Raw genomic sequence first — 13,740 nt, 5'->3', positions numbered from 1 at the left:
CAGAACCCAGAGACCAGAGCCCAGAGCCCAGAGACCAGAACCCAGAGACCAGAACCTAGAGACCAGAACCCAGAGACCAGACACCAGAGCCCAGAACCTAGAGACCAGAACCTAGAGACCAGAACCCAGAGACCAGAGCCTAGAGACCAGAACCCAGAGACCAGAGACCAGAGACCAGAACCCAGAGACCAGAACCCAGAGACAGAGACCAGAGACCAGAACCCAGAGACCAGAGACCAGAGACCAGAACCTAGAGACCAGAACCCAGAGACCAGTGCCCAGAGACCAGAACCCAGAGACCAGAGACCAGAACCTAGAGACCAGAACCCAGAGACCAGAGACCAGAGCCCAGAACCTAGAGACCAGAACCTAGAGACCAGAACCCAGAGACCAGAGCCTAGAGACCAGAACCCAGAGACCAGAACCCAGAGCCCAGAGACAAGAGCCCAGAACACAGAGCCCAGAGACCAGAGCCCAGAACCCAGAGACAGGAACCCAGAGACCAGAGACCAGAGCCCAGAGCCCAGAACCCAGAGCCCAGAGCCTAGAGACCAGAACCTAGAGACCAGAGCCCAAAACCTAGAGACCAGAACCCAGAGCCCCTCCCTGCACCTCCATCGGCACATATTATCCAGGTAACACAACACTAACAAGATCCACATGGACCGAGAGGAGTGCTCGTTTCACTCCAACAGCACCGTCCACATTCGTCTCCGGTTCTCCGGTTCTCCGGTTCTCCGGCTTTCGTCACGCGACGCTCTTGCACGCTGCTGCCTCCGGTGGAGGCGCTTACGTCACAATGTCGTGTTCCGATAACGTTGCAGGCGGAGCGGGAGCAGGTGTTCTGCATCGGCATCTGAAGGTCCACGCGGCCGTACGGGGAACCCGTGGTTGCACTGAATCATGTTCCCCGTGAGCCGCATTGCGTAACCATAGAGATGGTACACATCGCTGCAGCGTGCAGTGAGCACAGCAGAGCTTCAGGCATAAGAAACTCCCTAATGTACCGATGCGGTGGCATAACTCATGTACTCATGAACACGGCACCTCCTCTCCGCCCCTCAGGCGCTTCACTGTCATTGGAGGACGACGTATTGACCAGAATCGATGGTGACAATCAAGTCAAACAGAAGAGGAATGTTAATCTCATGGCAGAAATACGACAATGGCCAATCAGATAATCGGATTAATATCGGGGGGGGGGCGGCAAGTGCTGCCCCGCATTAGCCCCTCGGCCTGTTTGGAGACGTTATCATCAAAATCATATGCCTCCTCTGGCTTCCTGTCATGTGGCTCGAGCCCAAGCGAATAAAATAAAACAAGCTCCAGCTCGGGCCAAAGCAGAAACTCTGCCTTGAATATTATCACCGCAAATAATAATTTCCCAGAAACATGACTTTTTTTAAAATATTCACCACGAGCCATACGTCACGCTGAGGCTAACGCTAACGTCTTCCAAATGCGTCCGTTGCGAGCCGGGCGATGACATCATGAGCGGTGGAAAGCCCCTCCGCTTCTGGTGAGACCTGCGAGAGCGTCTGACCTTCAGCGACCTCCAGAGACGGCCGACCCGTCACGCGGGGCGCGTTCCCACCGATCCGTGGGCATGCGCGTGTGTGTGTGTGTGTGTGTGTGTTCCCACAAAGCGCTCCCAGAGTCTGCAACAGGTGCAGCTGATTAACTGACCCCTCCCCCCCCTCTCTCTCTCTCCCGGTGGGAACGTTGGCTTTCGGTCCTTCTTGGCTCCGGTCCAGAGAGAAGAGAGAGATCTCAGCTGCTCGCTGACGAGGCTCCTCATCCGTCAGCCTCCACGACTCCGGGGCGTAAGAGCTGGAGTCACTCCGAGGATATTAAAGCTTTTCAACGAGCGTGACAACGTCTGTTTTATGAAAGCTTTAGGACCAAAAGCATATGCAGAACAATAAACCAGGAAGGACATTTTAAACGTGTCATTTTGAAAGGCTTATATGGATTTCTTTCCAGAGTGAATTTGTATTTCTTTGGTGTTGAGATCACGTCTCTAAATTCATCTTCTCGTTCATGATGGGATGTGAGTGCTCTCCTCTCCTCGTTCCTCCTCCTCTTGTCATAATACCACCTCTCCTTGGTCCTTCCTCCCACTCCTTCCTGCCCCCTAACTCCTTCACTCGCTTGTCCGCTTGGTGCTGAACATGTTACCTGAATCCAGCTGCTGCTCGAGAACATTCCCCCCGTGACTGGAAACACAAACATGTTCTGGTGATTGCGGAGTATCAGTGTGACGTCTCCATGGCGATTAGCTTCAGCGGGGCGAACGAGGCCAGATAAAGTGTTCCTATTGGCCAGATGTCCGGCGTTGACGTGTGCAGGATGACAGGAACTACCATTTTCCCACAGTCGCCCGTTCACATCGGTATCAGCTGCTTCCTGAAGAGAGTGACACATAGAGGATGACATCATCAGCATGTTGTTGTCAGTCCAAAGATAACAGCGTGTTATGATCCATGTACAACACCGAGCAGTACACACTTATTAAAGAGAATGCTGCAGCTTCACTGGTTTAATATGCGAGATAGAATCACGGCTAAACCATCACGTATATAAACGTCATATATACATGTCATATATACACTTCTGATATACATGTCATATATACACTTCTGATATACATGTCATATATACACTTCTGATATACATGTCATATATACACTTCTGATATACATGTCATATATACACTTCTGATATACATGTCATATATACAGGTCATATATACAGGTCATATATACATGTCATATATACATGTCGTATATACAGTTCATATATACATGTCGTATATACATGTCATATATACACTTCTGATATACATGTCATATATACAGTTCATATATACATGTCATATATACAGGTCATATATACAGGTCATATATACATGTCATATATACATGTCATATATACACTTCTGATATACATGTCATATATACACTTCTGATATACATGTCATATATACACTTCTGATATACATGTCATATATACAGGTCATATATACAGGTCATATATACATGTCATATATACATGTCATATATACAGTTCATATATACATGTCGTATATACAGGTCATATATACATGTCATATATACAGGTCATATATACAGGTCATATATACAGGTCATATATACAGGTCATATATACATGTCATATATACATGTCGTATATACAGGTCATATATACACGTCATATATACAGTTCATATATACAGGTCATACATACAGGTCATATATACAGGTCATATATACATGTCATATATACACGTCTGATATACATGTCATATATACAGTTCATATATACAGGTCATATATACATGTCATATATATACACGTCTGATATACATGTCATATATACACGTCTGATATACAGGTCATATATACATGTCATATATACAGGTCATATATACATGTCATATATACAGTTCATATATACACGTCTGATATACATGTCATATATACATGTCATATATACAGGTCATATATACATGTCATATATACAGGTCATATATACAGGTCGTATATACACGTCGTATATACAGGTCATATATACATGTCATATATACAGGTCATATATACATGTCATATATACATGTCATATATACAGGTCATATATACACGTCATATATACATGTCATATATACAGTTCATATATACATGTCGTATATACATGTCATATATACACTTCTGATATACATGTCATATATACAGTTCATATATACATGTCATATATACAGGTCATATATACATGTCATATATACACGTCTGATATACATGTCATATATACATGTCATATATATACACGTCTGATATACATGTCATATATACACGTCTGATATACAGGTCATATATACAGTTCATATATACAGGTCATATATACAGGTCATATATACATGTCATATATATACACGTCTGATATACATGTCATATATACATGTCATATATATACACGTCTGATATACATGTCATATATACATGTCATATATATACACGTCTGATATACAGGTCATATATACAGGTCATATATACATGTCATATATATACACGTCTGATATACAGGTCATATATACATGTCATATATACAGTTCATATATACACGTCTGATATACATGTCATATATACATGTCGTATATACAGGTCATATATACAGGTCATATATACATGTCATATATACAGGTCATATATACAGGTCGTATATACATGTCGTATATACAGGTCATATATACATGTCATATATACATGTCATATATACAGGTCATATATACAGGTCGTATATACAGGTCGTATATACAGGTCATATATACACGTCATATATACAGGTCATATATACACGTCGTATATACAGGTCATATATACATGTCATATATACACGTCGTATATACAGGTCATATATACAGTTCATATATACAGGTCATATATACATGTCATATATACAGGTCATATATACACGTCATATATACATGTCATATATACATGTCATATATACACGTCGTATATACAGGTCATATATACACGTCGTATATACAGGTCATATATACATGTCATATATACACGTCGTATATACAGGTCATATATACAGGTCATATATACATGTCATATATACACGTCATATATACAGGTCATATATACATGTCATATATACACGTCGTATATACAGGTCATATATACATGTCATATATACAGTTCATATATACATGTCATATATACAGGTCATATATACATGTCATATATACAGTTCATATATACATGTCATATATACAGGTCATATATACAGGTCATATATACATGTCATATATACAGGTCATATATACACGTCTGATATACATGTCATATATACAGGTTGTATATACACGTCGTATATACATTGTCATATTCATATAATGTGTTTATGTAACTTTGTAAATGCTGTTCATTCTGGTCACATGACATCTATTCTTCTGTCCATCCGGGGAGAGGGATCCTCCTCTGTTGCTCTCCTGAAGGTTTCTTCACTTTTTTCCCTGTCAAAGGTTATTTTGGGGGAGTTTTTCCTGATCCGATGTGAGGTCAAAGGTCAGAGATGTACAGATTGTAAAGCCCTCTGAGGATAATGTGTAATTTGTGATATTGGGCTGTACAAAATAAACTGAATTGAATTGAATTTGAATATACACGTCATATATACAGGTCGTATATACAGGTCGTATATACACGTCATATATACAGGTGGTATATACACGTGGTATATACGCGTCATATATACAGGTGGTATATACAGGTGGTATATACGCGTCATATATACAGGTGGTATATACAGGTGGTATATACACGTCGTATATACAGGTGGTATATACACGTCATATATACAGGTCGTATATACAGGTCATATATACAGGTCGTATATACAGGTGGTATATACACGTCATATATACAGGTGGTATATACACGTTGTATATACAGGTCGCATATACAGGTCGAATATACACGTCATATATACACGTCATAAATACACGTCATATATACATGTCATATATACAGGTCGTATATACACGTCGTATATACAGGTGGTATATACACGTCATATATACAGGTCGTATATACACGTCATATATACATGTCATATATACAGGTCGTATATACAGGTCGTCTATACACGTCATATATACAGGTCGTATATACAGGTCGTATATACGGGTCGTATATACAGGTCATATATACACGTCATATATACAGGTCGTATATACAGGTCGTATATACACGTTGTATATACAGGTCATATATACACGTCGTATATACAGGTCGTATATACAGGTCGTATGTACACGTCATATATACACGTCGTATATACAGGTCGTCTATACACGTCATATATACAGGTCGTATATACAGGTCATATATACAGGTCATATATACACGTCGTATATACAGGTCGTATATACACGTCGTATATACAGGTCGTATATACACGTCATATATACACGTCGTATATACAGGTCGTATATACACGTCATATATACACGTTGTATATACACGTCGTATATACAGGTCGTATATACAGGTCGTATATACACGTCATATATACACGTCGTATATACACGTCGTATATACACGTCGTATATACACGTCGTATATACACGTCGTATATACACGTCATATATACACGTCGTATATACACGTCGTATATACAGGTCGTATATACACGTCGTATGTACAGGTCGTATATACACGTCATATATACACGTTGTATATACACGTCATTTATACAGGTCGTATATACACGTCATATATACACGTCGTATATACAGGTCGTATATACACGTCATATATACACGTCGTATATACACGTCGTATATACACGTCGTATGTACAGGTCGTATATACACGTCATATATACACGTCATATATACACGTCGTATATACACGTCGTATGTACAGGTCGTATATACACGTCATATATACACGTCATATATACTCGTCGTATATACACGTCATATATACACGTCATATATACACGTCGTATATACAGGTCGTATATACACGTCATATATACACGTCGTATATACACGTCGTATGTACAGGTCGTATATACACGTCATATATACACGTCATATATACACGTCGTATATACAGGTCGTATATACACGTCATATATACACGTCGTATATACAGGTCGTATATACACGTCATATATACACGTCATATATACACGTCATATATACACGTCGTATATACAGGTCGTATATACACGTCATATATACACGTCATATATACACGTCGTATATACAGGTCGTATATACACGTCATATATACACGTCATATATACACGTCGTATATACAGGTCGTATATACACGTCATATATACACGTCGTATATACAGGTCGTATATACACGTCATATATACACGTCATATATACACGTCATATATACACGTCGTATATACAGGTCGTATATACACGTCATATATACACGTCATATATACATGTCGTATATACAGGTCGTATGTACACGTTGTATATACAGGTCGTATATACACGTCATATATACACGTCATATATACACGTCATATATACACGTCGTATATACAGGTCGTATGTACACGTTGTATATACAGGTCGTATATACACGTCATATATACACGTCGTATATACAGGTCGTATATACACGTCATATATACACGTTGTATATACAGGTCATATATACACGTCATATATACACGTCATATATACAGGTGGTATATACACGTCATATATACACGTCGTATATACACGTTGTATATACAGGTCGTATATACACGTCGTATATACACGTCGTATATACACGTCATATATACAAGTCATATATACAGGTGGTATATACACGTCGTATATACAGGTCGTATATACAGGTCGTATATACACGTCATATATACAGGTCGTATTTACAGGTCGTATATACACGTCATATATACACGTCATATATACACGTTGTATATACAGGTCGTATATACACGTCATATATACACGTCATATATACAGGTCGTATATACAGGTCGTATATACACGTCGTATATACAGGTCGTATTTACACGTCATATACAAAGGTTGTATATACGCGTCGTATATACTCGTCGTATATACACGTCGTATATACAGGTCGTATATACACGTCGTATATACACGTCGTATATAAAGGTTGTATATACACGTCATATATAAAGGTTGTATATACACGTCATATATACGCGTCATATATACACTTTGTATATACAGTTCATATATACAGGTCATGTGTATATACGACGTGTATATACAGGTCATATATACACGTCTGATATACGTATACACACGTCTAATATACGTAATACATACGTCGTATCTATACGTCATATCTATACATGTCATATCTATACATGTCATATGTATAGATATAAACAGAAAACTATAACTCACGTTTTTTACACTTACTTCAAGTTCTTTAAATGGAACCAGAGGAGGAAACATTGAGCTCACTGATCAGCTGTTTTCAGCTCCTCTCTGATGTTCCCATACAGGTGAATGCTTCATGTGGACAACATTAAACACTTCCTCTTCTTCTCCTCCTCTTCCTCCTCTTCTTCCTCCTCCTCCTCCTCCTCTTCTTCCTCTTCCTCTTCCCCTCCTCTTCCTCCTCCTCTTCCTCCTCCTCCTCTGCTTCTTCCTCCTCCTCAGGTCGTCGTCCTCCTCCTCCTCCACCGAAAGGTCACGAATGTGTTGGTGACCTCTGAGTGCTTCGCTCCACTTCAGCTGATGTTATCTGAACTGAAGAATGCTGCACGGCAAGGCCCATAAAACTAATGTCCGTGGTCAGAGGACAGGAAGTGGACAAGAAGCTACAAGAAGAAACACAGCTGGTCGGGTTTTGACTGATAACAGCGGAACATGTTTAAATGACCCCGATTGTGTTTGACGTCAATACAGCTGCTAGTCTTAGTCAGGAACTGACACCTCTACATTGACTCCAGGTGAAGGATCAGAGATGCTGCTGCTAGTCTTAGTCAGGAACTGACACCTCTACATTGACTCCAGGTGAAGGATCAGAGATGCTGCTGCTAGTCTTAGTCAGGAACGGACACCTCTACATTGACTCCAGGTGAAGGATCAGAGATGCTGCTGCTAGTCTTAGTCAGGAACTGACACCTCTACATTGACTCCAGGTGAAGGATCAGAGATGCTGCTGCTAGTCTTAGTCAGGAACGGACACCTCTACATTGACTCCAGGTGAAGGATCAGAGATGCTGCTGCTAGACTTAGTCAGGAACTGACACCTCTACATTGACTCCAGGTGAAGGATCAGAGATGCTGCTGCTAGTCTTAGTCAGGAACTGACACCTCTACATTGACTCCAGGTGAAGGATCAGAGATGCTGCTGCTAGTCTTAGTCAGGAACGGACACCTCTACATTGACTCCAGGTGAAGGATCAGAGATGCTGCTGCTAGTCTTAGTCAGGAACTGACACCTCTACATTGACTCCAGGTGAAGGATCAGAGATGCTGCTGCTAGACTTAGTCAGGAACTGACACCTCTACATTGACTCCAGGTGAAGCACATCAACCCACGAGCCGGTTGGATGTGCCGAAGGAGACGAGGAAACACTTTAAACATCTGATGGACACGCCCAGAGAAAACCTGCAACGTCACCGCGTGATTGATGGCGGTCCGAAGCTGTTTATTAACGACCTCTGCCGATTGGTTCACAGCTCGTGACCTGAACTCGGTTTATCTCCTGTTTACTCTGAAAAAAGAAAAAACAGCTGTTGCTGCTTTGAGAAAAACACGACTCGCATGAAGTGTTGTGAACTTCCAGGAAAGTCGGATCATGAATGTGTTCAAGCCATCTGCAATACACAGAGACCAAGTGGACATCAAGGTTATGAAATATCAGTTTCACCGACCTGTGTTTCCTGTTCAGGAACAACCCGGGTCAACAGATCCTCCCTGAAAACCTGCTCCGAAGGAAAGAGCCTTCAGTCTGAAGGTGGAATCGAAGGGAGGCTGAGTATAGTTTAGCAAAGAGGTGGAACATGGAGAGAGAAACATGGTGCCAAGAGCAGAGCCCTGAGGTACTCCGTATTACGAGAGGATGCACACCATGTGAACATTAAGATGACGCTGTGCCGGAAGCTCATGGACGTGTGGACGCTAAACACCGGTTGGCGATGCTAATCCAACGCCCCCAAGCTGTGTGTAGCTAGAGGCCGAGCTAGCAGGCTAGTCTGGGCTCTGATGCTAAGCTAACAAAGTCTCCCTCTAATGCTCATCATCTTTTTGAGAATAAAGAAGTTGCTCGTCTAATTTGATATAAACTTAACACGGAGAGAGAAAAGAGGCAATTTCATGGAACAACACGAGGACTTCAAACCCGTTTTGCTTCCTTTGCATCGAGACTCCAAAGAGATGCAAAGTGGAGCAACTTGTGCCTTTAGACGTCAGAAGTCCTACCACCAGGTTTGTTTGAGTCGTATCAGAAAAGGACGAAAAGATAGAAAGAGGCAGATGGGCAATTTACTGGGAGAATAAAAACCTTTCATGTTTTGCATAAATCACGTCCACCGAGATTAAACCGATGATTGGATGGAGATCTGAAAAAGGTCTCAGTCGATTCACTCGTTATTATGAAGGTAGAAAACTATCTGCTTCCATTCAAGTCGGGGTCCAAACGGTGGATGGATGGAGGGATGGAGGGATGGAGAGATGGATGGATGGAGAGATGGAGGGATGGATGGATGGAGGGATGGATGGATGGAGGGATGGATGGGTGGAGGGATGGAGAGATGGATGGATGAAGGGATGAGAGATGGATGGATGGATAGATGGGTCGGTGTTCTGCTCTTTCTCTAAAGGCCGTCCTTTATTATGTAATCTTCACATTTCCATGAGCATCCCAACGTCTGGATGTAATCAGCCTCCTTGAGATGATGAGATCTCAGAGAGCCAGCTGAGGCCTGAAGAGCGCTTCTGGTAATAAGACGCACAGAGAGATATATATATATATATATATATATATATATATATATATATATATATATATATATATATATATATATATATATATATTCTATTAAAATGCAAAACAAATGGACAAAGAGCTCACCATTGAAATAATGATTGACTAAAGACTAGTTCTACTGATCAGTCAAACAACTCTGATTATTAGCTGATGACATCCATAATTAGGTTTGTAATAATTCAATTGGACTTAAGCCTTAAAATTATATTTGCAACAAAAGAAGGCATTAAAAAAGGCATTCCAGTGAAGGATTAAAGATAATATCCTAATCATCTTAATAGGATCAGTACGAGTTGGACAGACAATCCAATCTCTTTGTTTCTGTTTACAAAGACTTCTGATCTACGTTTGTCAAGACCAACGGTCACTAAAAAAGTGTTTTGAGATTACAACATAGTAGTTCATATAAAACCATATTGTATAAATCATTCAATATAAAACTTGGACCTGCAGAACTCTTTGACCTGCAGAACACATGGACCTGCAGAACACATGGACCTGCAGAACACTTGGACCTGCAGAACACATGGACCTGCAGAACACATGGACCTGCAGAACACATGGACCTGCAGAACACTTGGACCTGCAGAACGCAAGGACCTGCAGAACTCTTTGACCAGCAGAACTCTTTGACCAGCAGAACTCTTGGACCTGCAGAACTCTTGGACCTGCAGAACACATGGACCTGCAGAACACATGGACCTGCAGAACTCTTTGACCTGCAGAACACTTGGACCTGCAGAACTCTTTGACCTGCAGAACACATGGACCTGCAGAACACTTGGACCTGCAGAACTCTTTGACCTGCAGAACTCTTGGACCTGCAGAACACATGGACCTGCAGAACTCTTGGACCTGCAGAACACATGGACCTGCAGAACTCTTGGACCTGCAGAACACATGGACCTGCAGAACTCTTGGACCTGCAGAACTCTTGGACCTGCAGAACACATGGACCTGCAGAACTCTTTGACCTGCAGAACACATGGACCTGCAGAACTCTTGGACCTGCAGAACTCTTGGACCTGCAGAACACATGGACCTGCAGAACTCTTTGACCTGCAGCGCCCTCTAGAGGTGCAGCGCGGCGCTCACACTCAAAACCAACAGAACATGAACTTTAGTTTCATATTTAATGTGAAAGATGGAAATGTAACGAATTCACGTCTCCAACCGACAACCGGATGAAAATGCAGGAAAACATTGATATTGATGTTCATAAAGACTAAATGATAGTTTATGTGAAGCACTTTGTTGTGTTTCGTCTTTCGCCACCAGAGGGCGCTATGGTGCAGCACAGTGAACCTTTGACTCTAGAGTCCTTCATTTGATCAGAACAATAGAAACTAATATTATAATATTGTTTCATCTGCATGTTGTTGTTGTTGTCTGCAAAATGAATACATGAAATAAGAAGTTAGTTTTACATCCATCTGTTGTTCCAACTAAACAACCCTGAAACACGAGGTGTGTGTGTGTGTGTGTGTATGTATTTGAGAGTGTGTGTGAGTGTATGTGTATGTGTGTAAGAGTGTGTGTGAGTGAGTGTCTGTGTGTGTATTATTGGTTTAAAGATTTATGAAATCTAAGTTTGTAAGCCTAAAACATAGTGCAGTTTAACAGATATCAATATTGCTCTGTGGGTCTCACACACACACACACACACACACACACACACACACACACACACACACCTCTGTGAATAGCCTTCCAGGAACTGAGGCCTGTGTTCCGTAAACTCTTGAGGACTCACCAGCGTTTGATTGGCGTTTTGAAGAGTTATCGAAGAATCTGATGATGAGATTCATTAAAAACTGAGAACCACAGAAACATAGAAACACGCGTACAAATAAAAAACATGAAAAGCATAAACGCGCCCGGAGAGGCCGAGTAGGTTCCTGGTGAACCTCCAGACAGTTAAAACTCTCATAAAAGATAACAAAGCTCGTAAAATGCATCAGCCGCCGCCGTCCGAGGAAATAACGAGCGCGAACAACAGTTGAAAGATTTAACAACTCGAGTTTGGGAACTTTATTGTGTTTGTTTGTTTTTTTGTAAACATGCTCAGCAAAAGTTTATGAAGTCTGAAACAATCTGGAGATTCAAAGAGTCAAGAGACAAGAGATCTGAGAGGAGAAGACACGAGGGTGAGAAAGAGTGCAACGATGACCGAGATCAGGAGCACCGATAACCGTGGATCGATAACCGTGGACCGCTAACCGTGGACCGCTAACCGTGGATCGATAACCGTGGACCGCTAACCGTGGACCGATAACCGTGGACCGATAACCGTGGACCGATAACCGTGGATCGATAACCGTGGACCGATAACCGTGGACCGATAACCGTTGACCGTTAACCGCTAACCGTTGACCGCTAACCGTTGACCGCTAACCGTTGACCGATAACCGTTGACCGATAACCGTGGACCGATAACCGTTGACCGATAACCGTTGACCGTTGACCGATAACCGTTGACCGATAACCGTTGACCGATAACCGTTGACCGATAACCGTGGACCGCTAACCGTGGACCGCTAACCGTGGACCGCTAACCGTTGACCGCTAACCGTGGACCGCTAACCGTGGACCGATAACCGTGGACCGCTAACCGTTGACCGATAACCGTTGACCGTTAACCGTGGACCGCTAACCGTGGACCGCTAACCGTTGACCGATAACCGTTGACCGCTAACCGTTGACCGATAACCGTTGACCGCTAACCGTTGACCGATAACCGTTGACCGATAACCGTTGACCGTTGACCGATAACCGTGGACCGCTAACCGTGGACCGCTAACCGTTGACCGATAACCGTGGACCGCTAACCGTGGACCGCTAACCGTGGACCGATAACCGTGGACCGCTAACCGTTGACCGATAACCGTTGACCGCTAACCGTGGACCGCTAACCGTGGACCGCTAACCGTTGACCGCTAACCGTTGACCGATAACCGTGGACCGCTAACCGTTGACCGATAACCGTTGACCGCTAACCGTTGACCGCTAACCGTTGACCGATAACCGTTGACCGATAACCGTTGACCGATAACCGTGTCTCGTCGCTCTCTGAAACATAGAGGCCTAAAGCGTTCGTGTCTATCAAACGGTTCTAATTAAATGAACACTGTGCATCAAAGTGAATGTTGTGACCTCAAAGCACCGAAGTACGGCGGCACGGTGCTGAAACTTTACCAAAACATTTCACTATTTGTT

The sequence above is a fragment of the Cyclopterus lumpus genome, chromosome 13 (genome assembly GCF_009769545.1).
Source record: "Cyclopterus lumpus isolate fCycLum1 chromosome 13, fCycLum1.pri, whole genome shotgun sequence".
In the NCBI taxonomy this organism is placed as follows: domain Eukaryota; kingdom Metazoa; phylum Chordata; class Actinopteri; order Perciformes; family Cyclopteridae; genus Cyclopterus; species Cyclopterus lumpus.
Note: the sequence above shows the minus strand (reverse complement) of the source record.